This window comes from Manacus candei, unplaced genomic scaffold (assembly GCF_025592945.1).
Source record: "Manacus candei isolate 608988 ecotype Guabito, Panama unplaced genomic scaffold, ASM2559294v1 h1tg000113l, whole genome shotgun sequence".
Classification (NCBI taxonomy): Eukaryota; Metazoa; Chordata; class Aves; order Passeriformes; family Pipridae; genus Manacus; species Manacus candei.
This window is the reverse complement of record NW_026138161.1, coordinates 3,137,628-3,155,643: the sequence shown is the minus strand read 5'-3', so window position 1 is coordinate 3,155,643 and position 18,016 is coordinate 3,137,628. Positions and strand designations below refer to the sequence as shown.

The window sequence follows — 18,016 nt, the reverse complement described above, 5'->3', positions numbered from 1 at the left end:
AGAAGGGAGAGAGATTATTAGTCTTTCTTGCCTGTAAAGAATCATGCTGCCTCCCTTGTCCTAGCCGGCAAAGTGATTTCAGAAGCCTTTGTAAGCCATTAGTCCAGCCCTAATGAATAGGGGACAACCTCCACCTTAGCTTTGCAGGGCCTGAAATCGTGGGAAGAAAAGTTTGTGGGACGTAAAGGATTTGGTACACTGTACTGCACATAATTGCAGGTTAGGATTTTTTTCCAGCCTGTGTTTTTGTTCCTGACAGTGACGAGCCCCAGAATACTCTCACAACAGCAGTCTCACATTGTTCAGTGGCTTTATAAACTCTCAAAGCCACGAACAAGTGAGTCTCAAAGTGTGTTCCTCGCTTCACTCACCGATAACCAGGTTTGCACCTGCTCAGCACACAAAGCAGCGATGAAGCAGGTACTGAAACAGGCTGCCACCACTTCCAGCAGGCTCCTCTGTGTCTTGTTCACAGTAAGTTACACGGCACACACATGTCAGCACAGTGACCTTGTACGAGGGGGGGGGGCAGAGGGAGAATCCCAGAGCTTGGGGAGCAGGGATTTGGGTGATTCTGTGGGGACTGATCTGGACCTGGCTGAAGACCTTAGCCGGGTGCTGCTCCTGGATTGGGTCTGCCCCAGTCTGCTGGGTTTCTCACCAAGCCAGGCCAGCACAGCTGTCCCTGGGATTGAGGGCAGAACCTTAGCCTGGAAAGTCTGAGATCCTATTCTGCTTCTGAATGTGGCTTCTTCAGATACCAACTGGATGTACCACAGGTATTACTGAGAGAGATAGGAAGAGGATTTGTGCCCTGCAGACACAGCTCACTGATCTGGAGTTACATGTAGTCTCTCCAAATGGGATCCTCCATAGGGAAAGCTAAGGCACCAAAGGCATCCATTTAACCAGATACTTCAGTTGTACAAAAAGCATTTTGTGTACAGTGTCAACCTGCAGCCAGAGCTGTGCATTTTGATCAGGTTCTCAAGGTCAGATGGAACCTTGGTGGTGATCTGGTTTGACCTCAACTGGTTTTCAGACTTTTGCTCTGTTTGCTTTTATTAAAAGAGAGGCTGTGCACCAGGGCTCCCAGGATGGGCCACTCACAAGGCAGAATTTGGCCCAGGGGATGCCTAAAATATTGGAAAAACACTGCTGAGCAGCAGAAAGCTCCGGGACCCAGCACAGGTTGTGTTTGTCCATTTCTCCAAGACAACAGAAGAGTGCTCTGGAATGGAGCTGATACCTGTTCATTCATTGTGTGTCAAAATTGCACTGTTGTCATAAATTAATGGATGTTTTAAATGCAGAGCAGAATGCTATAAAACTTTGGCTTTGTGATGTGTCAGGATGGGGGGTTTGGGAGAACTGCAGCAGTTTTGGACTTCAAAAAAAGGAATTTTATACAAAGGAGCTTGGAAGTTGAGAGGGGTTCCAATAATGAACAACTTTAAATTTATGCTGCAAAAAAAATGTTCAGGATGTGGCTTGTTTTCTGTAGTTAATCCCTTCTAAATATTTAGGGGAAAAGAATAAAAAGAGGGAATGGAAATAGTGGTTTGTTTCAAAATAGGATCAGAGGTTCTACTAAACACATGAAGAAATATTTCAGCTTATTGTACCCTGGGATCCCTCCCCTCAAACATGTTCACCCTACTCGATGCATCCTGGAAGAGCCAAAAATGAGTTTGCATTTTTAAAATGTATGTCTAGGATTTAGTAGCTTCCAAATTTGGTTTCAGCCCTCAAAGCGTGTGTGTCCAAAGCATGTGTCACACAGGAGCTGTGATGAGAGCATGCAAAGAAACAGGGAATCAGACCTGCTGTCACTGTAATGTGCAAACTGACCTGGGGCTGGGGAGAGACCCCTCAGCTCCACCGTCAGACCCTTTGTACAGCTGGCACAGCCTCCCCTCACTGCCCTGCCTTATGAAATCTCTCTCTGCAGGCCAGCCACGTGCCCAAGGCCTCTGAAACCCTGGATCCATCCAGCATGGACCAAAACACACAGAGCTGGCTGCACGCCCAAACGCAGGGGTTTGTGGGTGTATTGTGTCCTTGCATACATTTCCAGGGAAAGCATATTACACCTAGCTTCAGATGCCAAACTTTTCCAATTATGAGAGAATAGTAATTCACCAAGGAGCAAGTATTCCTTCAATTTCCTTTCCTTGGAAATGATACTGAGAATCTGTTCTGAATGGAGGCAGATGAAAAATGCTACATGTTAATGCATATTCTGGGTTAGCTGTCTTTGTTAAATTAGAATGAATGCTGCTCATTTCCCATCTGGTCCTCTTTGACATTACTTCCAGAATATATTCACAGCTCTTATTTGTACAGTTCAAATGGCTGGCTGTAGTACCAACTTTACCTTTTATAGGCTGCTAAAATGTTGGTGCCAGATCGCAAAATAACGTTCTACTTCTAGGAAGCATCTGTGGGCATCGCGTGCTCCAACAGCTTTCTTTTTTTCTTACTCTTATTTTCTTTAAATGTAACCATATATGTGAAGTGAGTTTGTTGTCAAACCGAGTGAAAGTTGACGGTTTGACAGCCCTGGAGCCTGCAATCTTCCTCGAGCAGCGAGGATGCAGCAGGCAGATCAAGCAACGTGCTATCAGCTCTCTCATCTCTTCTGCACAGCCTTCCCCGAGGGCTGAAAGCGCAGATATTTCTCCATCTGCAGCTGCTGGTTGGTGCCTTTGCTGGCTGCAGCGCCCAGGGATTTTTTTGCTCTGGATCCCTGCACGCTCCCGGTTGCCCTGAAAAATACCAGTGCAACAGCAACAGAGCAGCTCTCGGCCAGCGCTGGATCCGGCGCTGCTGACCTGAGCTGGTTTTTTGATTATTCCGAAATCTTCCCATCCATGTTTGTTTCTGGCAGTTTCCTTAGCAGGCTCCCCGTCCCAGCAACCTCCGCCCCTGCCCTCCGATGCCTTTCGGACCCACCTCGGTAAACAGAGTGTTGTGATCCGAAACGCCCACGTTTGTCTGCCCGGAGTGACCAAGGGCTGCGGCGTCGCGCCGGGAATTCTCACCATAGCAACTACCGGCATTGACAGAATTTGGTACTCATTAAATAGGCTGTTTGTTTACCTCTCGGGCTGCTAGAGCAGACTACAACCTGCGCTGAAACACCGCCGGCTGAACAATGCTGGGCTGCCACTAGAAACTTCACGTGTGAAACAGATAATTACTGTGTTCCGCAAGTGAAACAGATACAGAAAGCCTGCGTGGGGTGGGAGTGTTGAAGATGTAGGGTGACACGGTATTATTATCAGAAGATCAGCGAGCACGTTCGTCAGATGCTGCGAGGTGCTCTCGATGGATCCAGCAGAAAGCGAGTCCTTCTGGTCACATCCCCCTGATCTAAATGGATGCATTCACGGAGGTCAGTTCATGGACTTAGCAAGCAGCAAGTGCACGGGGCAGGAAGGGGAGAAAGGAATAAATTATTGGTACCCCAGCATAAAATACTGAAGCTTGTGGACAGAAGCTCAGTGCTCAGCCTCTCAGGGGTCAAATGTATGGGAGTGGTTTTTAAGATGGTTGTCTGTGCCCAAAATGCAGAATCGCCTAACTGTGCAAAAGTGATTTACAGAAAACATCTCCCATCATCCATTGCCACAACCAACAATGTGGCATCAGCCAGCCTCTGAGCAACCCTGGTCTTCCAGTGGGACATAACCTGGAGCGGGTTCGCTGTCAGCTCTGTCCAGCAAAGGATACAGGTGCTGAAAATAAGAGGCAGCACCACAGTTGAATCTCTTCGGGGTATCCCAGAGCTGCCCAACCTCCTTAGCAGTGCCTCTGTCAGGGCAATGTCTTTCAAAGACTGCACAGGGGTGCTGCAGGGCACCCACCACCGCATGGATGGGAGCAGGTCGATGATCAGCCTTGACATAAGACCTGTGAGCTGTGCTGTCTGTCCCATGGGTGCTCTGCAGTGGGTGCAACTGCCCCTGCTGCACCCTGTCAGCAAAGCCTTGAGGCAGCCCTGTAAAATCAGCCAGTGAGTCCCCAGCACAGCCAAATCCACGGAGAAGGAGCACGTGTGGGCATGACCAGAGCACAGACTGGGAGTGTTGAGCACTGAACATCAAGCATCCCGTGGCACACAGCTGCAGTTTCTGTCCAGCACCTGAATTACACTGACCACTGCTCCACACCTCCCCTACAAGTCTCCGATCTGGGTGGGAATTCCTGCTTGCCCCTTCCTGTCTGCTGCCTCAGCACCACTGAGGTTTAGGAGGTTGCCGGCAGTGAGGGGCCCGATCCAGACAGCAGCCTCAGTCGGCAGCTGTAAAACACTGAAAGAGGAAAGAGAAGTCACAGTGCACATCCTCCAGCTGGCATTCCCATTAAAACGGGGCAGGGCTGCTGCCCCAGGCAGGGAGGGGACAGGAGGTGGACCAAAGTCATTTTCCATACCATCACCTAATTTAGCATTTCAGTAAGAAGGACAGGTCCAAGCACCATCCCCTTTGCCTTTTGGGGAGCACAATAGGTGTTCAGTCACAGGTGGCATGCTTAGGACTCTGTGCAGGCAGGGGCTTGCACGAAGGGAGGGCAAAGGGGATAAATACCTCTGTGACAAGGGTGAGCCTGGAAAGCAGCCTCCATAGCTCTGCTGACTGCAAAAGCCCAAGAATTCTGCAGGCTTTTATTAACACTTTTCCTCAGGTCTTACCTTGAATTAACCTTTCTCCCTTCCCTAGGCAGTAATTTTTGCTGTTTTTTCCCTAACCTTATCACCTTGTTAATAGTCCTCCCTTCTTTGCAGGTGCTAACCCTTCTTTTCACTTACCTAGAGTAATTAACAAAATTAAACTCAGTGACTTGTGCACAGATATCCCCAGACTGGAACTGCTTCTTCTCTTTCAAACCCAAAGATGGGATTTTAGACCTTTAAACCTGCCTGTTTTCTCTAACCATGTGAGCTTGTCTGATGAGGGTCACTATATCTCCATACAACCCTGATCTTGCTTAATGGCAGGGAGGGGAAAGCCCTGTTCTCTTGTACCCGTGTCCCCAATTCTTTCAGCATCTGTTCAATTTTAAAAGCACAGGGCTTTCCTTAGGGGTGCCTTGAGCATGAGGTTGGGGACATGTTTCCACTCCCCAACTCCTGGTACAATTATCTTTGTTTAACCATTGATGGGAGGAGGGATGGAGAACCCTGCTGCATCCCAGCCAGGTGTGGATGCCCTCCTGGGGACTTTCAGTGGGTTTGGCTCCTTATCTGAGGGAGCCTGATCCCCACAGCTGGATCCTCCCTGCTCCCAGCAAGAAGGAGAGACCCCAGAGGGCAGCGGGGAGTAAATTGTTACTGCAGCAGTGATTTCAGCTACCAGGGCTTGGGAAGGCTTTGTGCAGTCTGGGCCACCACAGCTTTGCTGCCACCAGCCAGGGCACAGCTCTGAGCCCAGCTGATCTCACCCAGACCCAGATCTTGAGGTTCACTTGGACATCACAGTTCCTCACAACTTCAGTATCCTCTGCTTCTGGATGCTCGACTTTAGATGGCATAGGTTTCATTTTTTGAGATGTCAGACTCTCTTCATTCCTGCTGCAATCAGAGCACAGCAGAAGCATCAAACTGAGCCTCCAGTTTGGACAGAGAATGGGGGCAGCAGCAGCATGCCTGGAGGGGAGAGGTTATTGTTCTCCTTTGAAAGGACGGGGATGGAGTTCAGTGAAGGTATGAGGATTAAGCAAATGCTAATGCTGAGCAGGTAAATGGGTGATCAGATTAGAGGGAGAGCTGCAGGCCCTTACATGTGGGGACAAGCAGAACTGTGGGGCAGCTATGGGCCATGGGGCTCTTCTTGTAGCTGCTCTCAGAGAGGTGCTGCTGTGCCTTGTTTCCAGGCTGCTTGTGGCAGGTTGGTATGTTGCTCTTGTTCCAGCCTTACCACTTATGACCAGGCACATTCCACATTTCAAGGTATTTTTCTACTGACTCTCCTATAAGCAACAGTATGACCCAAAATGCAGCCTTGAATATTTCACAGTGATCAGAGGAAGACCTTCAACAGCTAAAATTTCTTCAGTGTCAGACATTTACTGGAGTTTGAAGGTACAGAGATGTTGAAAGGTGGTTGTCTGCCATTTAGTTCTGCAAGGAGAGGGGTGCTGGCATGTACCAGGCACTGATGGGGTGGCAATTCTCCAGTCTCATGGGGGACCTTTCAGTCATCCTTGTGTGGGGCTTCCTCAAACAGGATAAAATTGTGGTCCCTTAGAAATTCATCATGAGTTCCCATGGACAAAAGGAGACTTAGAAAGAGTATCTTTGCCCAAGAAGTAAACAATGTGCAAAATGAATTACATAAAGCAGGAAAAAATGTTTGCATGTGTGTTGCAGTTTAACCCAGGATAATGTGGATTTCGTACATGAATTAGTTAGCTAAGGGGGAATATACTTTTTTTATCCAGAGTATTTCTTTCTGCTCTCCACTTCCATGATTTCTAATGAGCTGCAATTCCCCAACTGCACTTCAAAACATTGAGGAGAGCAATTGTGAACAATGTGCAGCTGAACACCAGAAGAAAACTGGCTGGTTTTTCTCAGTTCATAGCGGGGTCCCAACCTGAGTCTTTTGCTGGACTCAAACTGTCCTTGCACACTAGCAGTTGTTTCTCATTGCTGCTTTAGAATAACAGCACTGGCTTTCCTGGGGCCCTGTTCAAAGCACGGGCTGCTTTGGATTTCTCTGTGGGGAGGGAAGGGCATGACTTGGTGCACATTAACCCTGCTGGACCCTTCCTCCCTGTGCTGGGCTGGGCTGCCAGGGAGACAGAGGTCGGGAGCTGAGCTTCTGCTCTCCCAAGGCTTGGGACTGCCTGCACATCCACCTACTTTTACTATGCCCCTTCCCACTGTGAAGCTGCACATCCATGCTTTGGGGCTGAATTGAAGCTGGTCTTCAAGGGCAACTAAGCCCAAACCAGACCTGAACCCCCCAAATTTATCCTGGTTCAAATACCTGGGAGACAACTGATGTGAAATAGACAATAAGTCCCTTTGTTTCCCATTTCTGACTCATCCTCTTTTACTGCCTCATGTTTCCAGTGAAGAATGAGCCCAACTGCCAGTTTGGAGAATTATTTTTGTGGCAGAGCATGCCTGATGGAAGAGACATCCATTGCTATCCATTTCCATTAGCAGCCTGTCAATAGAAATTAAATTACATGAATAAGGCACTATCAGTGCCAACATCACTGCAGGAAAACATTAATTAATCCTCATTTACATTAGTCAGTGCTACCATCAAATAGACTCTTCTGTTGCTACAAAAGACATTTCCACAAATGATTGTTGCTGTCTGATAAACAGATTCACAGAACCTCACTGACTCACTTGTTGGGCACTTGCCATCATGTTCAGGGTCTGATCGAAGCAAATGCTTTGTGGGAACCTATTCAAAGCCCAGGTTGAACACTGGGCCTCCCAGTCCTATTCAAACCAACCCAGACACTGAAGAGGTGGGGCTTTGGGCTTTAAAGAAAATAAATCCCCAATTACCTTGAAACAGTCAGAGCAAATTTATTTTTCTAAGGAGTTCATGATGTGCCTGTCACCGGTGTATCTAAACATCACTAAGAGTCTAATGATCTTTCAGAGAGTGCTAAACAATAGGAGGAAAATGGAGGGGACTGATCCTTGCCTTCTGGCTTGAGGAGGAAGGATTAAAAGCTAAACTCTTTCTCTAGTGAACGTTTAAGTCAGATATGCCCTCTTTAAATTACAGGATGTCTTTACTTTGGGATTTTTGAGCCTTGGTGAAATCCAGATTTGCAAACAGGCTCTGCCTTCTCTGCAGAGTGAATGAAGCTTCCACATCCAAACACTGCTCCCCTCTGAGGGGCTCCAAGCCCTGGCTCTGCAGCAGGACTCACCTCGGGGTGCCTGATCCCTGGCTGCCTGCCCTCTGTCCAGGGAAACAAAAGCAAGGAGCAGTGCTGCTGCATCAGGAGAGCTGTCCTTTGCATCCACCTTTTGGAAGATAAAGAAGACATGGTACATGGCCAGATTCACATCTGGGACTCACCCAGTGCAGGAGAAATGACAACATAAAGGGTTGACCATAATGAGTCATCATGACCCCAGAGGCTTCCCTAATGCTCTCACCATCCCATTCATCCACTGAGCTGACACAACTGACTTCACCACCAAACAACATGGACATGGATCTGTAGCATAAGCAGTGCAAACCCTTGGCTTCCCTCCAGGGATCTCCTTGGGAAGGGAGGATCTGCAAACTGGAATGGCTCAGAAAGCACTTTGAAGAGGTCAAGTGCCTGCTTTGGGATTGAAAGCCCTATTCCTGGATCTGAATACTGGACACAGCAACATTTATGTTATTTTCAAGTCTTCCCATGACTGTGCAGGAAACACTGTGACCTGATGGAACGGGTTGTTTCTCCAGGAGCTGGGTAGGTATTGGCTCAGGCTGAGCCAGACACAAGGCAGAGCTGGTCACTGCAGGTGTTTCTGCCTGTGGTGGAAGCCAGAAACTAAGACAGCAGACCTGGTGGCAAAAAACAGAGGGGTGAAGAAGGAGGAGTGAGGGAGAAGCAAAGAAAACACCAGAATATCTCTAAATCACGGCAATGACTTCCTAAATAAGCTGCATTGCAGGGCTGGGTTTAGCAGCCACTGAGGTGACTGTGTACCAGCACAACAAATATTTTATTCCGCTTTGCTGCAGGAGACAAAATGGCCTAATAGGAGGTGGGAATGGGTGGAAATGGAAATTATAATCATCAGCAGCTTTTGCCAGGAGATAAGAAATGCCATTAGCAGCTCTTCTCTGTGGCAGATTGCTGGGTCATGGGCGCTGCTCCTCCTCCCTGAGCGCTCAGGAGAGCATTTCATCCAGCCACCAGCACTGCCAGGGACCTACTTGGAAGCACAGGCTGTGAATTCTTATCTCTGCTGGAGACCTCTGTGCCTGTGCTTGGGGTCTTTCTTTTAACCCACGTGCAGAAGTAGCACTGGTACAGGTCTATACCCTGAAGAGCACTATTTTGAGCCAGTAATGGAGGATAGAGAAATAACAGAAAAATCAGCCTAAAAATCTCTAGGTTTTGGTAGGTTTTGAAATCGTATGAAATGTTGCAACTATACAGTGTCTGGCACGAGCTGCTGGTTACTGTAATAAGTCTTTAAATCTGCTTTAAGTGCCCTTCCACTTCTTTTCTTCCTTTCACAAGGCGTGTGTTCAGCCGCCAAATGACTATATGGGGATGTATGAAGCAATAAACGGCAGAGCCCAGATAAAAAAGCTTAGCTCGGATAAAGATAAGGCAGTATCCACACAATCAGTGCATGCATGGGCAAAACTCAGAGCAGGAAATGTGGGATGCATCTCAAGAACACTTCACATGAAAGCAAAATACACCCCATAACCCTCCAGAGATTTAGATTGAGGAAATGGAGATGTGAACATCATTTATTTATTGGTCCTGCTCTTGGGGCTGTCCTGGGAGGGCAGGGATGGGCAGCACTTTCCACCCTGAGTAGGAGATGCTGCAATGGAGCTTTGAAGCCCTGCTGGTCCATGGAGGGGCTGCATCCCACAGAGCTCAGCCTGGTCCCACTGGGTGTGGGTATGCAGGGATCAGTCTCCTGCTCCATCTCTCTCTCCATCTCTCCATCTAAGAGGAGAGAGCATTTCTGTGCATGTTCCCCCTGACGCTGGTGCCTGAAAAGGTCTCTGCAGGAGATAATGGTGAGCAGCCCTCAATGAAAGCTAAATCTGACTCACAGGGATTGCTTAAAGTGTGTTACCCAGTCATCTGCTACCTTGTGCCATGTGCCAACATTAATATAATGAACCTCTGATCCTGCACTTAATAGCTACACTGTGGCTGAAAAGCTGGGGACTCCTACATCATGTAAATTTGCCTAGATTTCATACGCCTACTGCTGACCTCCAGTCCCTTTCAAAATGGTTTAGTTCCTCAGAATAGAATGGATTTATTCTGGGGGTTTTTCTTCAGTGAGATAAATGGAACAGGATTCAGGTCCCTAATGTTATGTTAAACTGCATTGAATCAGCCATGGCAGAAAAATTTCAACTCAGGTAAAATGTCAGGTATTTAAGATTTTTCAATGCTAATCTCTAACTTTCCTTGCATGAGCTGTTTTGTTTGGTTGGTTTTTTTTCTTCCAGTAAATAAATTTTTGCTCACTTTTCCAGATAATTAACCTTTCTGTTTCAGAGTGGGGTGTGGATGGGAGGGCTCATACTCCAGGGGATTCTCGCAAAGGGGGACAAGTAAAATTAGAATCATAGAATCACAGAATGGTTTGGGTTGGAAGGAACCTTAAAGATCATCTAGTTCCAATCCCCCTGCCATGGGCAGAGACATCTGATTAGAAGTAATCAGATAAAAATAATGTGGCACCATGAAAGACTGATAGTGCCAAAAGCAGTGAAGAAACTATGTATATTCTTACCTTGGTGTGTTTAAAGAGCAGTGATTTCAAGAAGCCAACCTCAGTATGTCTAAGAAATCAAACCCAAAAATCACCTTCAAATTACTCATCGCCTTAGAAAATGCCCATTTAGTTGAAAACTATCTCCTTAACTAAACTCATAGACTGGTTTCCACCGAGACCTTGTGCCATCTGGCCAAAACTATACCCAGCACACAGCTGGGATGTCTCCCACATGGCCAGTATATCCATGACACCGTGAACAACTTGGTGTCCACGTGACGTGTTCCCTGGTTTCTCCCACAACCTGTGGATAGGCAGCCAAACGGGGTGCAAGGGGCAAACCCTGCTCTGTGGCAGCGGCAGAAGTGATTTCCTTCTGCTTTACTCCTGGATATGAGGTGCATCCACCTGGCTGGAGGTTATAAGAGAAGGTGGGAGACTCACTTCCTGAGCTCTGTGCTGCATCCCACCATCCTCTTGGTCTTTCTGCTCCAGGAGGGGCTCACTGGGAGTGCACAGGGATCTGGGGGGCTCTTCCACTGACTGCTGAAGAAAGCAGATGGTGGGTTAGATGAGGGAGAACAGATGGTCTGAGGAGGGTGTTTGAAAACCAGACTGGAGAAATTGGTTCTTCCCTGCACCTCCCAAGTTGTACAAAGTACATGGCAAATTACTCACATGCAATTTTCTCAGTGTATTCCTCATTTTCTCTGTGCCCAGCATGGGACGCTCATTTATTTCACTGTGATACGTTGCCACCACACTTTATAGCACCTGAGTGCCACATGGAGTACCAAGGTGAAGTCCCTGGACATCACTGATCATGGTGTTTTTTCTCTCATGTCTCTCCTGTCCCTTTGTGAGTCCGCTGAACAGGCACATACACATGCACCTGGGGAGGGAAGAGGGGGAAGAGGGGAGATATCCATTGACTTGGCTGTGTTTCAGTAGGGATGTAAGGGCACAAGCACTGCATCAATACTTGACTTAAGATTTCCAGATGGCTGAGTGATCACAGGCAGTGCAAAGTCTTTATGTTCAAACCACAAAGTCTGCTTGGTGCTATAAAACATGGAGCATTCAGAAAAAACTCAAGCTGAGCACTCTCAGTAATAGGGAAAGTAGCAATTTTGATCTTAATGTCCTAATTTCCCCTTTTTCCAGGTTTCCAAAAGAGGTAATGCCACCAGGTCTCTCAGGGAGTCATGCTGGTTGACTCCTCAATGCTGGCAGCCTGCTCAGCTACTGCAAAGAGCAATTGTTATGAATGAGGCATGAAAATTGAGGTAATGATGTAGTTAAAGACATCCTTAATGCTGCTGATTTACCTGTGCAGTACTTGGTTTTCTGGTCCTATTTATAGTTTTAAATGTATAAACAGCAGCTTACCAGCCCATGAGAAGTAAGGTGGGGGGGGGGGGTTTGGGAAGATCATCCTCAGGCTGCAGTTTCATGGCTTCATCCTGAAATGGTTGTTCATTGACTCAGTTAAAGTAACTTGAAAAATTTTCTATCTTTAATGTGAGTTACATCTCAGAGGAGACACAACAACACTGTGGGGTTAAAGCTTCTGTAGAAAGGAGGTGGAGAACGGCCAGGATGTTGAGATATTGAGTCCATTTGGCTACATACACTTCTTACTTGTGTTGCTGTGGTACTTGGAGGCCTAGCTGTGGTTCAGCACCCCCTTTTGCAGAGTTCTTGTTGGTTCTCCTTCTCTTTTGTACATTTGCTTTGAGATAACAGGTAATTGCATAGGAAACAGAAGCTGGGCAAGAGACCAGCTCGGGCTTTAGTTCTCAAAGGCTATCCAGAAAAAGTGAGGCATTTCTATGGATAAGTACATGCCAGACATCCCATCAGGATCATGTTTAATCAGCCAACAGTGATGACCCCCCTAAAAATCGCCACTTGCCTTAGATAAGACATATCTCTCTGATAACCTCAGTATTTGCCTTATTCGAGATAATTCCCATAACGAGTACAACGAACTAGGTGCTATTTATTCAAGCAAAATTATTTATGAAGGGAATGGCTGTGCCATGACTCTCACAGTCACAGGCACTCTTGGACAGGTGATGGTCAGGCTGGGGCAGTGACCACAGCGCCTCGTGGCTCTTCTCACCTGCTGCCCCTGGGAAGCTCACCCAGATGTCTGCCACAGCCCAGTTTGCCACAGAGAGACTGAGCAAAGGTGTTGTTACAATTTTAGTCAGTGCTTTCTGTGTCTTTTTTCAGTTTTCAAGCAAGGTCTCCCCTGGTTTCCAGGTGCCTTGGTGGCTGTGGCCAGGAGAAGGTGGTGGGTGAGGGTGTGACTGGGTCCATCATCTGAGGGACACTGGGGTGAAGTAGAGCTCATGTGGATGGGAAGGACAAGGTTGTTTTCCCAGCCAGGGATGATGTATTTTTCTTACCTGGCAGAACAAAAGATTGAACATAGGAGGTAATTCTATGGAAGGCAAGACATGGATAAAATACTACAGAAGGGGAATGGAAGAGAAAATCTCCTGAAATCAAGGCAAGCTTTCACTCTCAAGAAAATTGTTGCAAAAGAATCAGCAGAGATTTTAACTTTTTCACTGTAGTTTATGAACATATACATACATCTGTCTATCTATCTATCTATCTATCTATCTATCTATCTATCTATCTATCTGTCTCCATGGATACGTGTGTGTGTGTCTATGTCAAATCCCCCAGCCCAAGCCTGGTATGTTGACCACTCCATTGAACCTGTGAGGAACATTATACAGACCTACAGACCCAGGAATGACAAGGATTTTACAATGGGCATATACACACACAGGACCCTGAAGCCTAATAAGGAAACTCTTTACCATTTGTTTAAAGACTACATAATTTATGTTTTTCATCATCTCAGAGAGGAGAGAAGGTTGTTTACTTTGATTTGTTGATGCAGCAATTTTAAACATACTGTATGGTATGTGGAATCTATCTGGAAAAAACCCCCACACCTTATTGATCATGGTGTAACCAACCCAAAAGCCATGGCATGTGAAGAAGGAAACTGTGTGTTAAGGGTAGAGAGTGCACCATTCTCACTCATATTACACACCAGAACCCTTTATGCGATGTTTGTGATTGAAAACACCTTGCATGACAGGAAAATTAAAAAGAAAGATTAAAAATGCCAGTCTGAGATGTGCTTTGGGGGCAGAAGGAGGGAGAGGTAGCCATGGAGTCACCCCAGGCTGCACAGCTCCTGTGGGTCGAGGTTTGAGCTCTTGGGGGCAGGTAGTTGTGGAACCAGAGGAACAACAGCGAGGCAACTCCACGGAAAATCCGCAGTGATAAATTGTTTGCTCTTAATATAAGCAGGCTCATAAACCAATCTGATCCCTGAAGCTTGATAGAGACCAGATACCAGAAAGCACATTTTCAGCTGCAGACCTGGCAGAAATCATACCTGGGATCCTGACCCAGGTGTAGCATTACACGGTGCTTCGAGCAGGTTTGATTGCTCACCATGTCCTCACTGGGTTATCCAGGGCTGTCACGCACGGTGAGGCTCTCAGAGATAGAATAAGCTTTGATTTTGTCATCACAGGCAGGGTGATGTGTCTTGGGTGTGCACAGTCTGTGTGATGGTGCTTTGGGAGCTCAGGGTGCTCCTTGCTGGGATACCAAGCAAAGCCCCATTGGGCGTGGGGCTGAGCATGGCCCATCAGTGCTACCTGCAGCACGGAGCTGGGCAACCTGGGCAAGCCCCTGGGATGAGGCTCTCCCTGCAGCCACCCCTTCTCCAGGGAAGCCTGGCCAAAAGGTGCCCCGTTGGTTGCAGAGCGGGTACAGCAGTGATACCACGGGTACCATGCCGAAGCTGGAGTGGCCCTTTGATTTTCCTCTGGGCAGGTCTCATCTCCCCATCCTCCTCTCAGTCTGAAAGCCCCTCCCTTCACTCCCGTATCCTCACATCTCCTCTTGTTTTCATTCCCAGTACACAAGCGTGCTGACGATCGTAAGTGGGGAGAGCAGACCTTCAATTCTTCAAACTTTTTACAAGAAAAGAGTGCACTTTGCCTAATATGGGCTGCTCCCTGGGCTCTTTGCTTACATCTATAATTTTAAACAGAAGGAGTGGGGTTTGCTGGTGGCTTTTATTCCCTCCTTGTTCCCATTTGTTTTACTGTAAGGAAAATGTAGCCATATAGTCTTACTTCTTTGTGCAAAGGGTTTGGGTTCAGGCAACAGATGAGAAGTAACAATTTAAGTTTGATAGCACATTTTCATAGACCTGATAATCAAATGGTAGATGTGCACTGGAAAAGCCAGATTCTGCCTTCAGTTCCTGAGCCAGATTGCAGTAGGTGGACTAAGCAAACTACAGATACAATTCAAACCTCTAGCTTTGTTTACAGCAACCACTTTTTTTTCATCTTGAATGGTCTTAACATAAACTGTTGCTCTTTTTCTTTTTCCTTTTTTTTTTTTTTGGTAATTCTTGGTTTTTATGTTTACATCCTAATGCAGCTGGGAATTTATTGAAAATATCTCTTATCAGGACTTCTTGCACTGTGCCAAACATTTATTGAAGCATTTTGTAGAGATAGAAAAAAATTATTTCATCATGCAGGGACTCTTCCTTGTCCTATGGCTTAACTTTTTATTAGATGTCATGAAATCAAGATATCAAGCCACAAAGTGGCTAATGGCTAGAGCAGACTTAGAAAATCCTCTCCTTATCTCTTCCTACCCTTTTCCAACTGAGATGTGAAGTTTTAGCTGCAGTGAAGCATTTTGGCTTTCCTCAGGAAAACTCGTGTTTCTTTTATAGAGAATAGGAATAGAGAAACACTCTTTTTTTTATCGTAAAATTTACAGTTTCTGCGAGCAAAAATGTCTCGGCAGAAATGTTTCAACTAAATTGACTAATAGCAGTGTGCCTCTGATCCTATCTATTAGTAGGATGTATTCCAGACAGAACTTGAAATGAAGTAGACAGCTATTAATGCAACATAGTTTCAGCTTTTGAATTTTTATGTTCAGATGATTCCACTTGAATCTTCTTTGTTCATGCAGTAATCCTTATTTCCCTGTTCAGGACATGCACTTGGTTTACCTTCAGTGTTCCTTTTGCACTGAATTGCCAAATATGAACGGCATAAACATGCAAATGCTTTTCAGCCTCTCATCCCTCTGTTCCCTTGGTTTGTACCGGAGTGGTACCCAGGTTTTTGTTATAAACACAAATATGACCTGATGTTTTGATAAACAGCAACAGCTACAGGAGCATCAGGGAGTGTGAGGGAGGGGAGGCCACTGCTGTGTTGTCTCTTTTGGAGTCTTTGGAGGCCCGAAGGTGATGCCCACACGGATGAGTTTGGTGACTCAGGTACCAGAGTGGCACAGGGTGGTGTGACGACCTGCCTGGATGCACCAGCCCAGGCCAGCAACCCATCTCTGGGCTCCTTAGCTTCAGACACACTGAGTTTCAGCCAAACCAACCCTTCCCACTCCTCCCTCCCAGCTACTTGCCCCATCCTCTTGGCCATGTTTCTGGAAGGGTACTGGGGTCTGGTGAGGACAACAGCAGAGATTGGAGTTGGTTGTGAGGAAAATGCAATTTTTCTTTTCTCCTTCCCTGTGTTATTTTCCAGCTGGATCAGTTTCCTAGGCTGGCTCAAAGACCCCTCAGGGGCAGGTATGTGGCAGGAGGGTTTTTCCCTAGTGCTGGCATGGGACGAGGTGTGGAGAGATTCAGGGACACCAAGAACCAGCCATGCTATTGGACAAGACCCCTCACCCCCACGTCTTGTCCCAGGTGGCTGGAGCAGCCTCTGGTGAAACGGAGACCAAATGCCTCCAACAGGCTCTTGATTAAGCCATTATGTTTGTGACTAATTTCTTAAATATCTGCTTTCCTTCTTATGTTCTCTCAAGAGCCTCCCGCCCTGCAGTTGACTCACACGTGAGCAGGTGCTGCTGGCAGAGCCAGCACATGCCAGTCCCTCCACCCCTGCCTCCATACCAAGCCCCAGTGCTGTTCCTCTGGTATCCCCCATTCCCAGCACTGAAGATGGATTTTGCCCAGACCTGTCCTGCTGCTGGTGGGTTCAGGGAAACGATGCTGTGAAGTAGCTCACGATATTCAAACATCCATCTGGGTGGAAAAAAAGCAATTTTGCTGTTTGCTTTACTTCTTGATGAGGAAGAAAAGGGTTTGCAGTGCACAAGGGGGGTTCTGGCATAAGAAATGGAAGCCTTTTCCGTTCAGAAACTGTCTCATCATTTCTGCAATGCATCTATATTTCAGAAATCACCATTTTCAGTGCTGAGCACTACATGGAGCAGGTGATGCGACCAGGGCAGGCCTGTGAACAAGCTGGTCAGCTGCACAGTGGGGATGAGAACTGGGTTTAACTGCAGCTGTTACACCACTGACAAATGAACCTGCCCTCCACACCAAGTCATTCTTTCTTAGGGGAATGATGGGAGGGGCCAAACTCACGCGATGCTGTAGTGAAATAATCACCAGAGCACTTGCTCAAAAATTGCAGATCCAGCATTGCCTGAGAGTAAAGTAATCCAGCAGCCTCAGCCCTGTGGGTACAGCTCGAGACAAGGCACGGACACCAGAGCCAGACCTCGCTTTGCGTTTACCGAAAGTTCAAGAAGGAAGGAAGTCAAGGGAATGAGTTGCATTTCTTTGAGTCAGGCATGGGAGAGGCGATTTAGGCTGTGGTGTTGCTACAGGATGTGTCCTCTGTCTTCTGGCAAAGCCCTGTCATGATTAAGGCATGATTTGGGTTGTTGTGGGCTTTGGTAGAGGAGGGAAGGCACTTGTGTGTCAAACACCCTCTTGCATTGAAGTTCTCTTGGTGGCCCAAAGGTCACATCCTGGTGCAGCAGCTCAATCCATCTGGAAAAGGCCAGGAAGGGTTGTGCAAGCAGTGAACACTGCCCCAACAGCTTTCCAATTGCTCTGCATGAATGCTGGGTTTGACCCACTGGAACCAAAATGGCAGAACCCAACTTTTTTGGGAGCTGCAGCTGCTGCTTTTCTCCTGCAAGCCATTTGTCAGCCTTGCTCTTCCCTCTCTGCTGCTGAAGACCCAGTGTGGTTTCAGCAAGGGCCAGGAAAACCAGCCATCCCTGCAGCAGCAAAAAACATCACCTCAGAGCTCTGCAGTGAGGAGAGAAAGGGCAGCAGTCGCTTGTCTGCAAGGACCTCACACCACGTTATTAACGTCTGGTGGCGAGAAAAACATCACTGGGAAACACTCTCCTCTGCAGCGCAGGGGCAGGGCTGGGCTCTGTGTCGGGGCTGTGCTGAGCCAGCCGGTGGATCTATACAATTTCCAGACCCCTTCCTTGCTCGACCGTAGCCTGGGAGAGCAGATGCAGCACCACTGAGCTCATTCCTGCTTTTTCTTCCATATTAGGCAGACCCCTAAGTGTCGTGCCCTTCCCAGAGCTAACATGATCTCCAGATAGCAGCAGATGGCACTCAACGGCTTGTGTTGTGCCCGCAACTCCTTACACACATTTCACCCTTCTCCAGGCTCCAATTCCCTCCCCCAGCATCACACCCCATCGCAT

The 18,016-nt window shown here is 47.3% G+C and overlaps 1 long non-coding RNA gene across 1 annotated transcript; it reads left to right on the top strand.

Moving 5' to 3' along the window:
• The first annotated feature begins 3,016 nt into the window (after nt 1–3,016).
• LOC127461844 (uncharacterized) lies at nt 3,017–16,647 on the top strand. The gene is made up of 4 exons (XR_007900215.1): nt 3,017–3,397; nt 7,761–8,445; nt 11,621–11,742; nt 16,358–16,647. It is a non-coding gene; the product is annotated as an uncharacterized LOC127461844 (long non-coding RNA).
• Nucleotides 16,648–18,016: the final 1,369 nt, after the last annotated feature.